Source organism: Leucopleurus acutus (genome assembly GCF_964270905.1).
Source record: "Leucopleurus acutus genome assembly, chromosome: 9".
NCBI classification, from domain to species: Eukaryota; Metazoa; Chordata; class Mammalia; order Artiodactyla; family Delphinidae; genus Leucopleurus; species Leucopleurus acutus.
In genome coordinates this window covers 10504810-10517173 of record NC_139144.1, presented here as the reverse complement: position 1 = coordinate 10517173, position 12364 = coordinate 10504810, and the positions used below count along the sequence as shown (strand labels likewise).

Below are 12364 nucleotides of genomic sequence, written 5' to 3'. Positions count from 1 at the left end.
ACAGAATTCCAGAGGGTGCAGAAGCAGGTGCACGCACAACCACGTGCCATCCACACCATTCCGACAGGCCCCTTGGTCCTCCCTGACATCTCACACACTACACACTAAAAATGCCCTAAAACAGACCGTTAAGAGTCAAAGGATAATCTGGGACCCCTGCTGGCCCCTATGGGCCTGGGAAGCTGCAGGACAGGCAGGGAGGCACAAGCCCGGACATGCACTCTCACGCCAAGCCCTGGACGGTGCGGGGGGCCGTGAGCATCCTCGGGGCCCAGCAGGGAGCCAGGCCCTGGCCTGAGAGGAGAGCCTGGCTGCTGGGCACCGCCGTCTCCAAGCTGGCCAGATCTCACTGCTTCTACTTACTTTGAAAAGAATAACTGTCTCTTGTAGGTGGTTAGAGCAGAGGCACTGCGATTTTAAAAAGGACATTTGGGATAGCTCCTTAGTCAGCTCGGGCCTCAGCTGTGCAGAGATGAGAAGGAAACTGGCTCTCCACAGAGACAATCTGTCACAACCAGGCCGTGTTAAACGTATGTGGGAGACAGAGCCCTTGCGCCTATGGAGCTAAACCACCGTCACTTGTGCTCATGGCCTGCACGTGTGGACGGCAGCCAGCCAAGGACCCCGGGTGTCACCCACGTGGGAATCGCCCACGGCACATTCAGTTGGGGGCATTGAGGCAAAAGAATCCTCACAGCAACTGCAAAGCTAAGTACCAGAACGTGGGCTCAGCACCTCACACCCGTCTCATTCGGACCTCGCACCAGCCGTCCAGAGGAGGAATGGTTACAACCCACGCCATGGACTCACAGCAGGAGACTTTGCCCCTGACAGCCTCAGAGCACCAGCTTGTGCTCCTAGCCCAGCCACGTCTCTGTCACACCCTCCTCTACGTTTCCGTGTGTGTGCATATGCGCCTGTGAGCACGTGTCCATGTGTGTTTGCACATGCACACGTGTGTGTTCGTGTACGTACACACCCATGCATGCCTGCTGATGTGGGGAGAGGGCCCATGCTGAGGAGGCCTGGCGCTGGATCCATGTCCCATGTGCACCTCCACAGGTGACCCCTCAGCCCCCGGGGCCCGGCTCACCCTTTCTACATGGAGAGGAGACACCAGGCCCCGTGAGACACCAGGCCCCTTTCTACATGGAGAGGAGACACCAGGCCCCGTGAGACGGGCTGCATCCAGGGACAAGGTGAGAGGGCCATGCACTCTGAGAAGCAGGTGTGTCAACTTTGAAAGAGAGACCCCTGGGGGGCCGGGGAGGGAGGGCCCTTCTGGCATCCCCACGAGGCCGCAGCGGGGGAAGGACAGGTGGGAGCTGGTGATGTGCTGACGGCACCAGGGCACCATCATCACTGACCGTGGAGGGGCCCTTCAGAGGAGGGGCCACAGCTGCCTCCTGCCCGCTCTTGGGTCCCAACGAAGTGTGACCATCGTGCATCCTTCCTCGAGGCTGCCCAACCCCAAAGCAGCCATCAGGGACCGTGTGCCAGGGTGTCCACAGGCGGGAAAGGGAGCCTGGAGGCAGCCCTGAAAACGTTCTATGGAGGAAATCCTAAACCCACCGGTGATGAGAAGCCCCGGAACAGCCCAAAGCCTTCTGCCAGGTCCCCCAACCTGCCTCCACTCTGTGACACAGAACCACGGTTCTAGGGTTCAAGGGAAACAAGAGACGTCCTGCTCACATGTCCCTTAGACAGATTTACTAACGTGAAAGCACAAAAAGTAGCAAGTTGCCTTGATTACCTGGGGTTTGAGCACCAAAGAGTGAAGCTGGTGGCTGTTTACCGACAGGAGCAATGCCTGACGACACGCTGAAAGGGCAGTAACGCGATGACCCTCACTCAAAAGAGCCGAAAGTTTTCATCTGTAAACTCTGGTAAGGGATCAGAAAGTAGAAAACCCCGAGCTCCCGACACTACAGGGCAGACGGAAGGTACGTCATGAGCCACTCATTGCTGCGCCCTCTCCCACAGGACTAGCTTTGCTCTTGCTGGAAACATTTCTCCTGAGTGCATATCTGTGTAAATATGGTCAGTCCCGGTCCAGTGAGGACAGGGGGAAACTCAGGCTGAGATGGGGAATTCCGTGATTTAACTTTTGGAAACTCCTGCAAGAAGGTTTCATTTTGGTTTTTTGTTTGTTTACTTGCTTCGGTTTCATCAACATGGGAACGATAAACGCGGACTCACCTCGGCATGAAATCCCTTGACCTTCGATAATCTGTTTGCAAACCCCACAGACTCTGGCTTTTTTAAAGGCCTTGTTCTTAAAACTGTGCAGACTCGAAGTTAATTCTTCTGGCTGAAAAGGTAGAGAGAGAAAGTGTCAGCTCTTCCATTCGTCGTCCGTTTGCTCTTTCTTTTCCCTTTCAGGAGATGATAAATCCAGCCGAGTTGGTGAAGGGTTGAAACAGGAACTTGACCAGGCAAACAGAAAAGAACAAGACAGCACCCTGCCAAGGCTGGGATCCCAGGGGCCTGGGATGCCCCGTCAGCACGCCCGGTGCCAGGGCCCTGGTGGCGGCCCACACGCTACCAGTTCATAATCGCCTGGGTGAAAGGCTTATGTGATTGCGTATTAGCTTACAAACTGCAGGCTCACAGCCACTGCTTCTGTGACAAAGGAATCCACATGCATTCCCAGAATCTTAACGCTTCTTCCTCTGGAAGAAACGATCAGCAAACAGCACAATTATAGCAGAGGTCACTAACCAACTGGCCTTCCTGGCCACTTAGCCTTTCTGAACTGCTGTACTGAGGAGAAGCTGTCACCAGACCAGTGTGACAAGATAGCAGCTCCTCCTTAAACCTGGTACAGAACTGAACCCATTACACACACTGGCACTGGGACGAGGGGAAACACACACGCACCAAATCCGTGTTTGTAGAGTCAAGGTTCATAGCGGTTGCTGAGGATCTTATAAAAATTCAATTTGCCTTCGAAACCAAACACCAATCATATTCCCATTTGCTGATACGTGACAGTGTATTCTAGCGTAACCTGTATCCACATGGACTCACAGAGGCCATGACTCACACCAGAATAGCTCAAATTCATTAAGATGACATGTTACCGAGAATGGGAGACAAATGGTACAACTACTTTGGAAAACGGCTTGACGATTTCTTATACATATTTTTAAACCTACACCAATCTTATGACTCAGCAATTCCACTCTTACAGACACCAAGATACATATGTCCACAAAGACACGTGCAATAACGATCAGAGCCACCTTATTTAAAACTGCCCCAAACAGGAAGTAACCCAAATGCCCATCACAAGGAGCTGGATAAACAAACCACGGTATATTCATAAAATGGAATATCATTTGGGTATACACAAGAGCAAGCTACTAATACGTGTAACATCACGGATGAACATCAAAAGCATTATTACGCTAAATGAAAGAAGTCAGACACGAGCACACAGTGAATGATTCTCTTTCTAGGGTGTTAGTGAACAGGTAAATTAACCTATCTAGTGCCTCAGATATACTTCTGTTAAATTTCTGTTGTTTAAGCCACCCAACCTGTGTTATTTTATTACGGCAGCCCTAGCAAACTAACATACCCTTTCTCAATAATTAATAATTATTTTTATCAATAATAATAATTGATAATTATTGCAGAAAATAAGCAAGGATACATAAGCTTTGAACAATATTATCAAAAACTTGACCTAACTGACATTTATAGAACATTTGACCTAACAGCAGCAGAATACACATTGTTTTCAAATGCATATGGAATATTTAGCAAGGTAGACCATATTCTGGGACATAAAACAAGTCTAAATAAATTTAAACGTATTCAAGTCATACTAAATATGTTCTCTGACCACAATGGGATTAAATTAGGAATCAGAAACAGAAAGATCTCAGTAAAATTCCCCAAGTATTTGGAAACTAAATAACACACTTCTAAGTAGTGCATAAGTTGATACATCATAGCTAACTGGGTTTCTCCCAAGAATGCAAGTTTGGTTGGTTTTACATTCAAATGTCAATCAATTAACTAAAACAAAACAAAACACAACAACAACAAAAAAAAAAACCTCTTATAAAATCTAACTTCCATTTCCTGGTAAAAAAGCCAAATAGGAATAACAAGGGACTTCCTCAACTTCATAAAATTGTCTATGTGAAACCTACAGCAAACATCATACTTAACGATGAAAGACTAAATGCATTCCCTTTAAGATCTGAAACAAGGCAAGGTTTTCTGCAATCAATATTTCTATTTAACCTTGTCCCAGAAGTTCTAATCAGGCAAGAAAAGTAAATAAGAGGTATCCAGTTTGGGAAGGAGAAAGTAAAAACTGTCTTTAATCACTGATGACATCACTGTTTATGGAGAAAAAGCTGATGAAATCTATGAAAAAGCTCCAGAACTGACAAGTGAGTTTAGCAAAGATGAAGGATACAAGATCAATGAATGTACAAGCTGACTTGTTTTTCTACATACCAGCAATAAACATCCAGAAATTGAAATTCGAAAAATATCACCATTTATATTAGTATCAAAAATATGAAATACTTAGGGATAAATCTAACAAGACTGCAAAAGACCTCTAAACTAAAAACTACAAAACACTGTGGAAAGAAATTAAAGAAGATATAAATAGATGGAGAGATATACCATGTTCATGGGTCAGAAGACTCAATGTAATTAAGACACAATTCTTCCCATAGAATCTATAGAGTCAACAAAATCTCAATCAAAATCCCAGAAGGTTCTCTTTTTATAATTGGCAAACTGATTCTAAAATTCATATTTAAATGCAAAGCACTTAAAACTCCCAAAACAACTTTGAAGACTGCACATATTTAAGTGTACAGTGTGATGTTTTCTATTATATTTTGAAAATGTGTCTTTAGTATAAAAACATTAAACTAAAGAGTTTCAAAGAAAGTATGTTCTTGGGATTCTACATAACTAATAAATATGAGGTAGTGAATGAACACCTTGAATCCTAATTTTCAACAAAGCAAACGCTCCTCTGATACTGATAAAAGGAAAAGCAAATACGCAGCACACAGCCCACAACCCCGTATTCCTTGACCCACGGCTGACAAGGAGAACCCCATGCACAACTACTAATGGACTGGAATTGGCAGAGAACCCTTTCCGACATGCCACTCCAACTTTAAAGCATGCTTTGCCCATCCCCAAACTTTCCCCTGCTATTCAAATTGTCGAGAATGCTGGTAACTTCTAGTTTTCTGTTGTGACCATTTCTAGTCCCACCCTCCCCCAAGTCCTTCCTGACCACTTCAAGTTCCTCAGGAATCCTACAGCAGTCTCATCACTCAATCATATCCCCTGGTGTTGATCTTGTCAAGCCTGTCAAAGGAGGCAAAGTGTCCTGCCCCAAGCAGAAGTCTTCTCGCCGCTTCTGCCACCTGCAGTACGAGCTCTATGACCCAGGGCAAGTCATACCTCTCTTCGAGGGAAAGGATACCGCCCCCTCCTACCTATTAACCAAGCTACTGTAAATAGTCAAATGCTACGGCAGGTACCAGTTATGAACGCTGGCCGTCTATGGGAATCACTTGGGCAGACTTTTTCAAACAGCGGTGCCTAAGCTCCACCCCAGACCAATTAAAACAGATTATCTGGAGGTGGGACCAGACGACACATTTTTTCAAATCTCCTCCAGGGATTCTGAGCTGCAGCTGGGACTGAGAGCCTCCACGACACAAGGGACCACACTATAGGAAGCTATTCCGCCTACGCGGCAAGGCGCTGTTATTACGTGCTTGTTCACGTGTCTGCTTCTGGTTTTCTCAAGAGGCGGTATACGTTTTGATAGCAGGGCTCTTGTACTCCATGCCTATGAAAGAGGGACGAAGGTTCCGCTATCATGAAGTTCATGACATTGGCAGGGCCCTTCTGTGCTGTAACCACTGCTCAACAAACGGGGCACCAGCATGCAAGGTCAAGACCACACAGCCAACAGATAAGGGATATGGGCTCACACCCAGTCTCCGCCCGGGTCTCATGCTCAGACAGGAGTCGGCATTCAAGCAGCTGACAAACACAGCCCTCTATCGTAATCCCGCCAGCTGGTACATACTCGCCCCCTCCCTCATATTTCAGTTACTTGTTTACACGCCTTCTCTCCCGTGTCATTTCCTAGAGGCAGGACACCAGGCGCTTATCCATGTGTCTTCCGAGGCCCCTGCACAGTGCCTGGCAGACAGTGAACCACGGACCCTCAATTAATATTTGTTGACTGAATGAACTGGCCGTATTCTGTGGGCCAGCGGGGTAGACTGTGACCTTTGATTCCTTGCAAATACCTTTATTATAACGAGGGAGAAAGAGGCACTGTGTTCCTGTGATATTCTTGCGGGCTGGGCGACAGCTAGAAGCCTGGAGGAAGGAAACAGCAGAGGTGCTGTAGGGCGGCTGAAGCCATTTCAATGGCTGGATGGCGGAGGAATTCATTTCAGATAGTGTAATAACATCTGCTCACGCTTCATCTGTACATAACATCTCCATTGTGAAGTGAGCCTAGACAGGATTAGACTGCCTTTGTTTTCACCTGATACTGTGCTTTCATTTCTCCCAAAGAGGCGGGCCCATGAGTGCAGGGGGGAGGGGGGGAGACGGGAAGGGGGGAGGGGGGAGACGGGGAGGGGGGAGGGGGGAGGCCAAAATGCTGCAGCATTTAGCAGGCTCAGTTCAGGAATCTAAATTGCATTTAATTGTTAGGAGCAGGCAGTTGGAAGGGTAGAGAGCAAGGCTGCGGGTTCCACAAGGACTCCCTGAGGGGTTCAGGGTAATTAGTGCCGGTCTTGATTGTGAGGTCTCTTTTTAGAAAGAAAAATCTCTGCAGAATTGAGCGAGTTTAAGTGCTCCACAGCAGCGCAGAAGGGTAACCTTCGGCTCTGCGAAAATGCAAAACCTCACAGACCTCTCTGCTAGGTTCTCTGAGCTAACGTTCCGGAAGCCACAGTTACCCACACAAAGGCTAAATTAGCACAATCCAGCTATATTTTCCTTCCAGGAAAGAGGATTCAGGTGTGGGTTTTCATACCTGGAAGCTTTCAGTAGCATTCTAGCAGGGGACAGATACTGAGCAAAAACACCAAGCAACTTGACTCTGAAGTTAAACGCGAAAAAAACTTCCTGCATAGGCAGAGTGGACCCCAAACCTCTGGGGTGTTCCTGCCCAGAGATGTTTCCACCCACCAGCAGCCACAGGACCCAGGGTACAGGGACACCCTCTGCATACCACACACTGTCCCTAAGCTTCCCAGCAATCGTGTTTGTTAAACTAAAAACAGAATGCAGCACAACTCAAAGTGATGTGAAGTAGCTGACATTTTGACAAACTCTCACTCCTCAGAACCTTACATAAATTTCCGGGAAGACAAATGCAATAAATGCCTAATTATTAGACTCAGAGAAAGGACTGCTGAACCTAGTAAGGAGCCGCCTCCCGGCATCTGCTGTTTAATTCAAACGCCATGGAGGACCGTCCCAGGACCAGGTATCGTTACATGGCTCTGGTTAACTTACATTTCTGCAACAATGCTAGTGCACCCTCACATACCCATAGAGCTAAGCACCCTCTTCCTTTGCAAGAAACACAGGCTACGAAGCGAGTCCGCGAAATTGCCAATGTCCTACTTCCATTCCAGGAAAGGAGTCCAAGGAAGTGTGTTCAAGAGGGAGTTGGATTAGAAAATTAAGCCAGAACTGTCCCCCACCCCATGTGGGCTCACCAGGGCGCCGCCGGCCTCCCACCAGGCAAAGCCCTGCTCTCCCTCTCTCTTCCTTTCCTGCGCAAGTAACACGCGCATACACGGGCACACGCGGGGGGACACGCGCGCGGAAGTGCACACGCGCGCACAAACAAGGACACACGCGCACTCGTGGACACATGAGCACGCGCAGAGACAAGGGCACAGGAGTGAACGAACGTGCACGCGCAAACAAGAGTGCACGGGCACCCGTACACACTTGCACGTCGGCACTCAGACTGGGGTACGCGGGCACACACAAGCACACGCGCACACCAACCCAAAAGTGCCCCCACCCCGTCCCAGCGCCCGGCGCGCCCGCGTCGCTGCTCCCAGCACCCTGACCCTTGCTCCAGCGCCCCTCCCCCGTCTCGGGGCTCCCACTCACCTGGCGCCGGTGCCGGCGCACCCGCGCCCCGCGCGCGCACCCTCCAGGCGGCCCGGGTGTCAGGGCGCGCAGCCGCATGGCCGCCCTGGCCCCCGCGGAGAGCCGGGCCGGGCGAGGAAGGCAGAGGCAGGCGCGGACACCTCTCCGGCGGCGGTGCCAGGCAGGTATGCCTCCTGAGCCCCTGCGCCTCGGCGTCAGGAAAAGTTCGACCCCGTGAGCCCCGGAAAGAAGCGGCCGCCAACTCCAAGTCCACTCTGCCGTCAGAAGTCAGATGCCGGGAACAAAAGCCAGAAGAGTGAGCGCACGGTCCCCCGGCGCCCCTCCATCTGACACGAATTAGCCCTCCCTCCCCCACCCCAGACGCAGCTCCAGAGAGAAGGCAAAAGGCTTCTCAGCCAAACCCGGGAAAAGTGGAGAAGAAACGCCTCCTAGGGCAGGGCTGGGGGGCAAACCTTCCATTGCCCTCCGTCGCCCTCCGCCCTCCCACTGGATTTACCCTCGCCTCTGGCTGGAGTACAGCTTGACTAGGATTTCAGACCTCTCCAAGAATGCAGGCCCTGGGGCTTAAAATCAAAACCCGCAGGCTCTTTGCCTTCGGGGATTTTAAAATCTTGTATACTGTCCAGTAAACCTGCATCTGTAATGGTCAGTATCACTGGTAATCTACACTGCTAGCAAACAGTGGCTTTGGAGTGCAAAGAAGGAAAACTCTCATGCAGAAAGGCCTCTTTCCAATTTGCTTCTTCAACTAAGGAAAGCAAGCATTAGCAGCCTTGCCAAAGAGGGCTGAGAACCAGGTAGAGGTCCCAGCAAGCTCAAAGTGAACGGTTATGGCGCCTTGCACACCTGGGGTCTGGGATCCACCGCACCCCTCCGTCCCCTTCCCATCCAGAGTGCCATCCAGCTCCCAGCAAAGCACAACCCGTTTTCCTCTCTGGGTCTGTGATTTTAGAAGGAAATGAAAAGCCTGTTCTTAATTTTTTTTTAAGGAGATGGAGGTGACTGGGATGGTGGGGTCCAGGTGTCACACGAAGAGGTAGTCAGACACCTGGAAAGTGGAAGGGTCACTTCGCCTGAAGGACAGCCCAGAGGGGTGGGTGGGCGTGATCCACAGACAGAATGGCCCTGTTTCGATGCCTGTCAGACCCCACAGGACTGACTTGTCTTGGGCTGGGGCCGTGGAGCAGTGGATCTAAGCTTTCCACCATGGAAAGCTCTGGCAACCCACTCCTGGGAAAGGCTCCCTTGATCGTGGACATGTTCGGCTGGGGCCACGTCCTCCCTTCCGTGGGGTCCTGTAGAGGAGGCCCACGCACAGTAGCACATGGCCTAGGGAGCTGTATGGCCTCAGCCATAGCAGAACTGTGTGCCCTAGTGGCTTGGCCGGCCTCCACGCCCAGCCCAGGGTGCGATACTAATGACCTGTGTTGGTGTAACACTTCAGATCTTCAACTCCGCTTGCAACTCCAAATGTCTTAGCTTCGGAGAGCAGTCTGGGTGGGCTAGACCTGGGCCTTTATGGTTAACACATGTGCGAATTCCAGCCATCAATTCAAAGGCCAGCATTAACCTCTCAGGTTCTGGCACTGAATACCCATCTTTCCATTTCTGGGGTGGAATAGCGAAGCTGCTCTTCAACTTTCAAACACACACACACACACACACACACACACACCAAAAAAACAGGAACACACCATTCTGATTCCTTGCCTGGCAGCCACCCATTCATTCTCATTTCCCTCCATCCTTCAGATAAGATGATTATTCATCTGTCTCTATAGTCATTTGTTCGTTTGTTCATTAATTCATTTTCTAGATTCATTCATTATTATTCACTTTTTCTACAGAGTAGTTAAACTTTAGTTTTTGCAAACATCTCTCAGTGCTATTTCTTCACAGGTATCCCTCACCCCCATGTGACTGCAGGATCCCTAAGAACGCACATCTGTATCAGATTCATTTGAGTCCCCAACATCTAACACAAGATGGAGCCCAGAGCCGTGTCTGCAAGCTGAGCTAGAAGCACATGATTCTGCTGTCTGGGGGCGCACGGTGCAAACACTTCTTCCAGACGTCAGCTGGATCTCTCACCAGTCTCACCCATGGAACCAGCAGAAGGAACCTGAATCCCAGCAAAGAACGGGTAACTCCCAGAATGATAAAGCTCCTTGAACTCAAGGACCGGGCTCCACACTCTGTGGGGCCCCTGGAAATGATGGTCCTGAGCTCCTAGGCCCGTGGCTGCCAGACTGGAAGACAAACAGGTGTTTCCACAGGGACATCCGAATCTCCTCTCACTTGATTCAAAGGTACATCGTTCAGAAGATTCCCACACTTTATTACTAATAACCCGTCAGATGCATGCGACCACACCTCACAGGTAATGACAACAAAGTGAGAACCAGGGACCAGAGACAGTCGTCGGGCTACAGCCCAGACCACCCCAGCCCAAGCGAACTTCCTCAAATACAAAACTGGGACCCCTGGCGGACGCCCCGCTTTGCCAGCCGGCCCCCTCTCTACCCCCTAACCCTCCACCCTCCTGCACCAGCCGGCCCCACCCACCCCCAGGCTTCTCCTGCTCTGCGTCCCTCAGAGGCAAGCTGAAGTGTGAGGGTTTGAGGCCAGCTCAGCCTAGGGACCCCAGGGGACCCCAGGAACCAGGGCAGGTACGGAGCCAGCTACTCTAGCCTCTCCGGACTCACCCACTACTGTGCTGCCAGCCTGGCCTGCCCCTGGTAAGACGGCGGTCCTCCCTGATTCTCGCTGGCCGGACCGCCTGCCTCTGACTTGCGGCTGCACCGAGTCCCCAGCAGCAAAGGAGGTTCTTTGTGCTCAGGACGGACCTCAGGGGGCCCGGGTCCAGACTGTGCGGGCAAAGCTCCAACGCCAGGCCTCGGGGCTGCAACACCAACCCGGGCTGGGAACCCAGACTGGACTGGAGACAGAAGCCCTGCGGTGAGACCGACCCTAACACGGGATGCGAGGCTGGCCCGTCCAGGACCCCGGGGTTCTCGTCCGACTGAGCGGAGGGAGGGCTGCTGCCACACGGCCCCTCGCTCACACACTCACCCAGCCATCCCGGAACGCTGACGAGCAGCCTGTGTGTGCCTGGCGTCACGGGGACTCCGGTGACGAACGACTCCTCTTTACCTGATGGCAGAAATATCTGCATGTGGCGTTATGAGGGGGCACTGAGCCACTCATGGGACTTTCGGGAAAACAGGCGACGGGTGGGCTGAGACCTGGAGGAGAAGTGGACAGGAAAAGAGCCGGGGGACCAAGCGCTGTGCATAAGGCAGGGTGTTTGCGTGAACTGAAGCACAGTGTGCGTTCGGGGCGTGGACCCCAGGCAGGCGGGCAGAGGCCGCATCCTAAGGGCGGGCATGGGGGTGGTGAGCTCAGTCCCGGGAGGAGTGGAGAGGAAGGGGACCCTCAGTGCAAGCCAGGGCCTGACCCCGAGGGCAGCGGGAATCTCTAGCGGTGAGCGGGAAGGAACCACATGAACACCCTGTGTCCTGGGGACCACCTGGTGGTGAAGGGGTTTACTAACACGGAAAGGAAGAAAATGACAGTGATTGCTGTGTTGGGGGACTGGAATCGGATGCTGGTGTAACTCGTGGTTTCAACGTAGAGACACAGATACTGACAGAAATCAAAACTGATGCAAATGTGCACACGCACATGCACACACACCCATGCACAAGCATGCACCCATATACACACACACATATATACACTCCCCAGCTCTGTCCGTGGTGGGTGGCCTGAAGCGGCCCCCAACAGTAGTGGTTACATCCAGCACCCACGTCCCGGTTTTAAAGTACTGTTTCCCAGTAAAAGAAATCAGGGCTCCTTGGAGACACGGCTGGTTTCAGATCTGAGCCAGGGATACTACAAATGAACCTGCAATGTTTTTTTGGTTTGTTTTTGCCAGAGGGTAAAGGAATGCTCCCAGAATGACGGGGCTGCATCACCAGGGGACTGGAGTGGGCTTGCAGAAATTGCCCCAGGCCAAACTTGGGACAGCTTGAACATCGAAATAAATAGTGATAATATTGATTACAACCCATTCAATTAAATAGGAATTCATGAGTCCATGAGTCCTACTGATAGAAATAAATAGCTAAATGAACACACTGTGGGTCTGATGAGACGTAGATGCCTGCATGGTCTCAAGGCACCTCCTGACCTGGAGGGACGAGGGCAGGAG

The 12364-nt window shown here is 51.0% G+C and overlaps 1 protein-coding gene across 2 annotated transcripts in view; it reads right to left on the bottom strand.

The window, feature by feature from the left end:
- The window catches only part of TNS3 (tensin 3), a 224120-nt gene that overhangs the window by 179316 nt on the left and 32440 nt on the right, over positions 1 to 12364 (bottom strand). For both annotated transcript variants that reach the window (XM_082846490.1, XM_082846491.1), the window contains one exon: positions 2200 to 2311. The gene's annotated coding sequence lies outside the window, so the exon portion shown is untranslated. Of the gene's footprint in view, positions 1 to 2199; positions 2312 to 12364 lie in introns of those variants that run through there.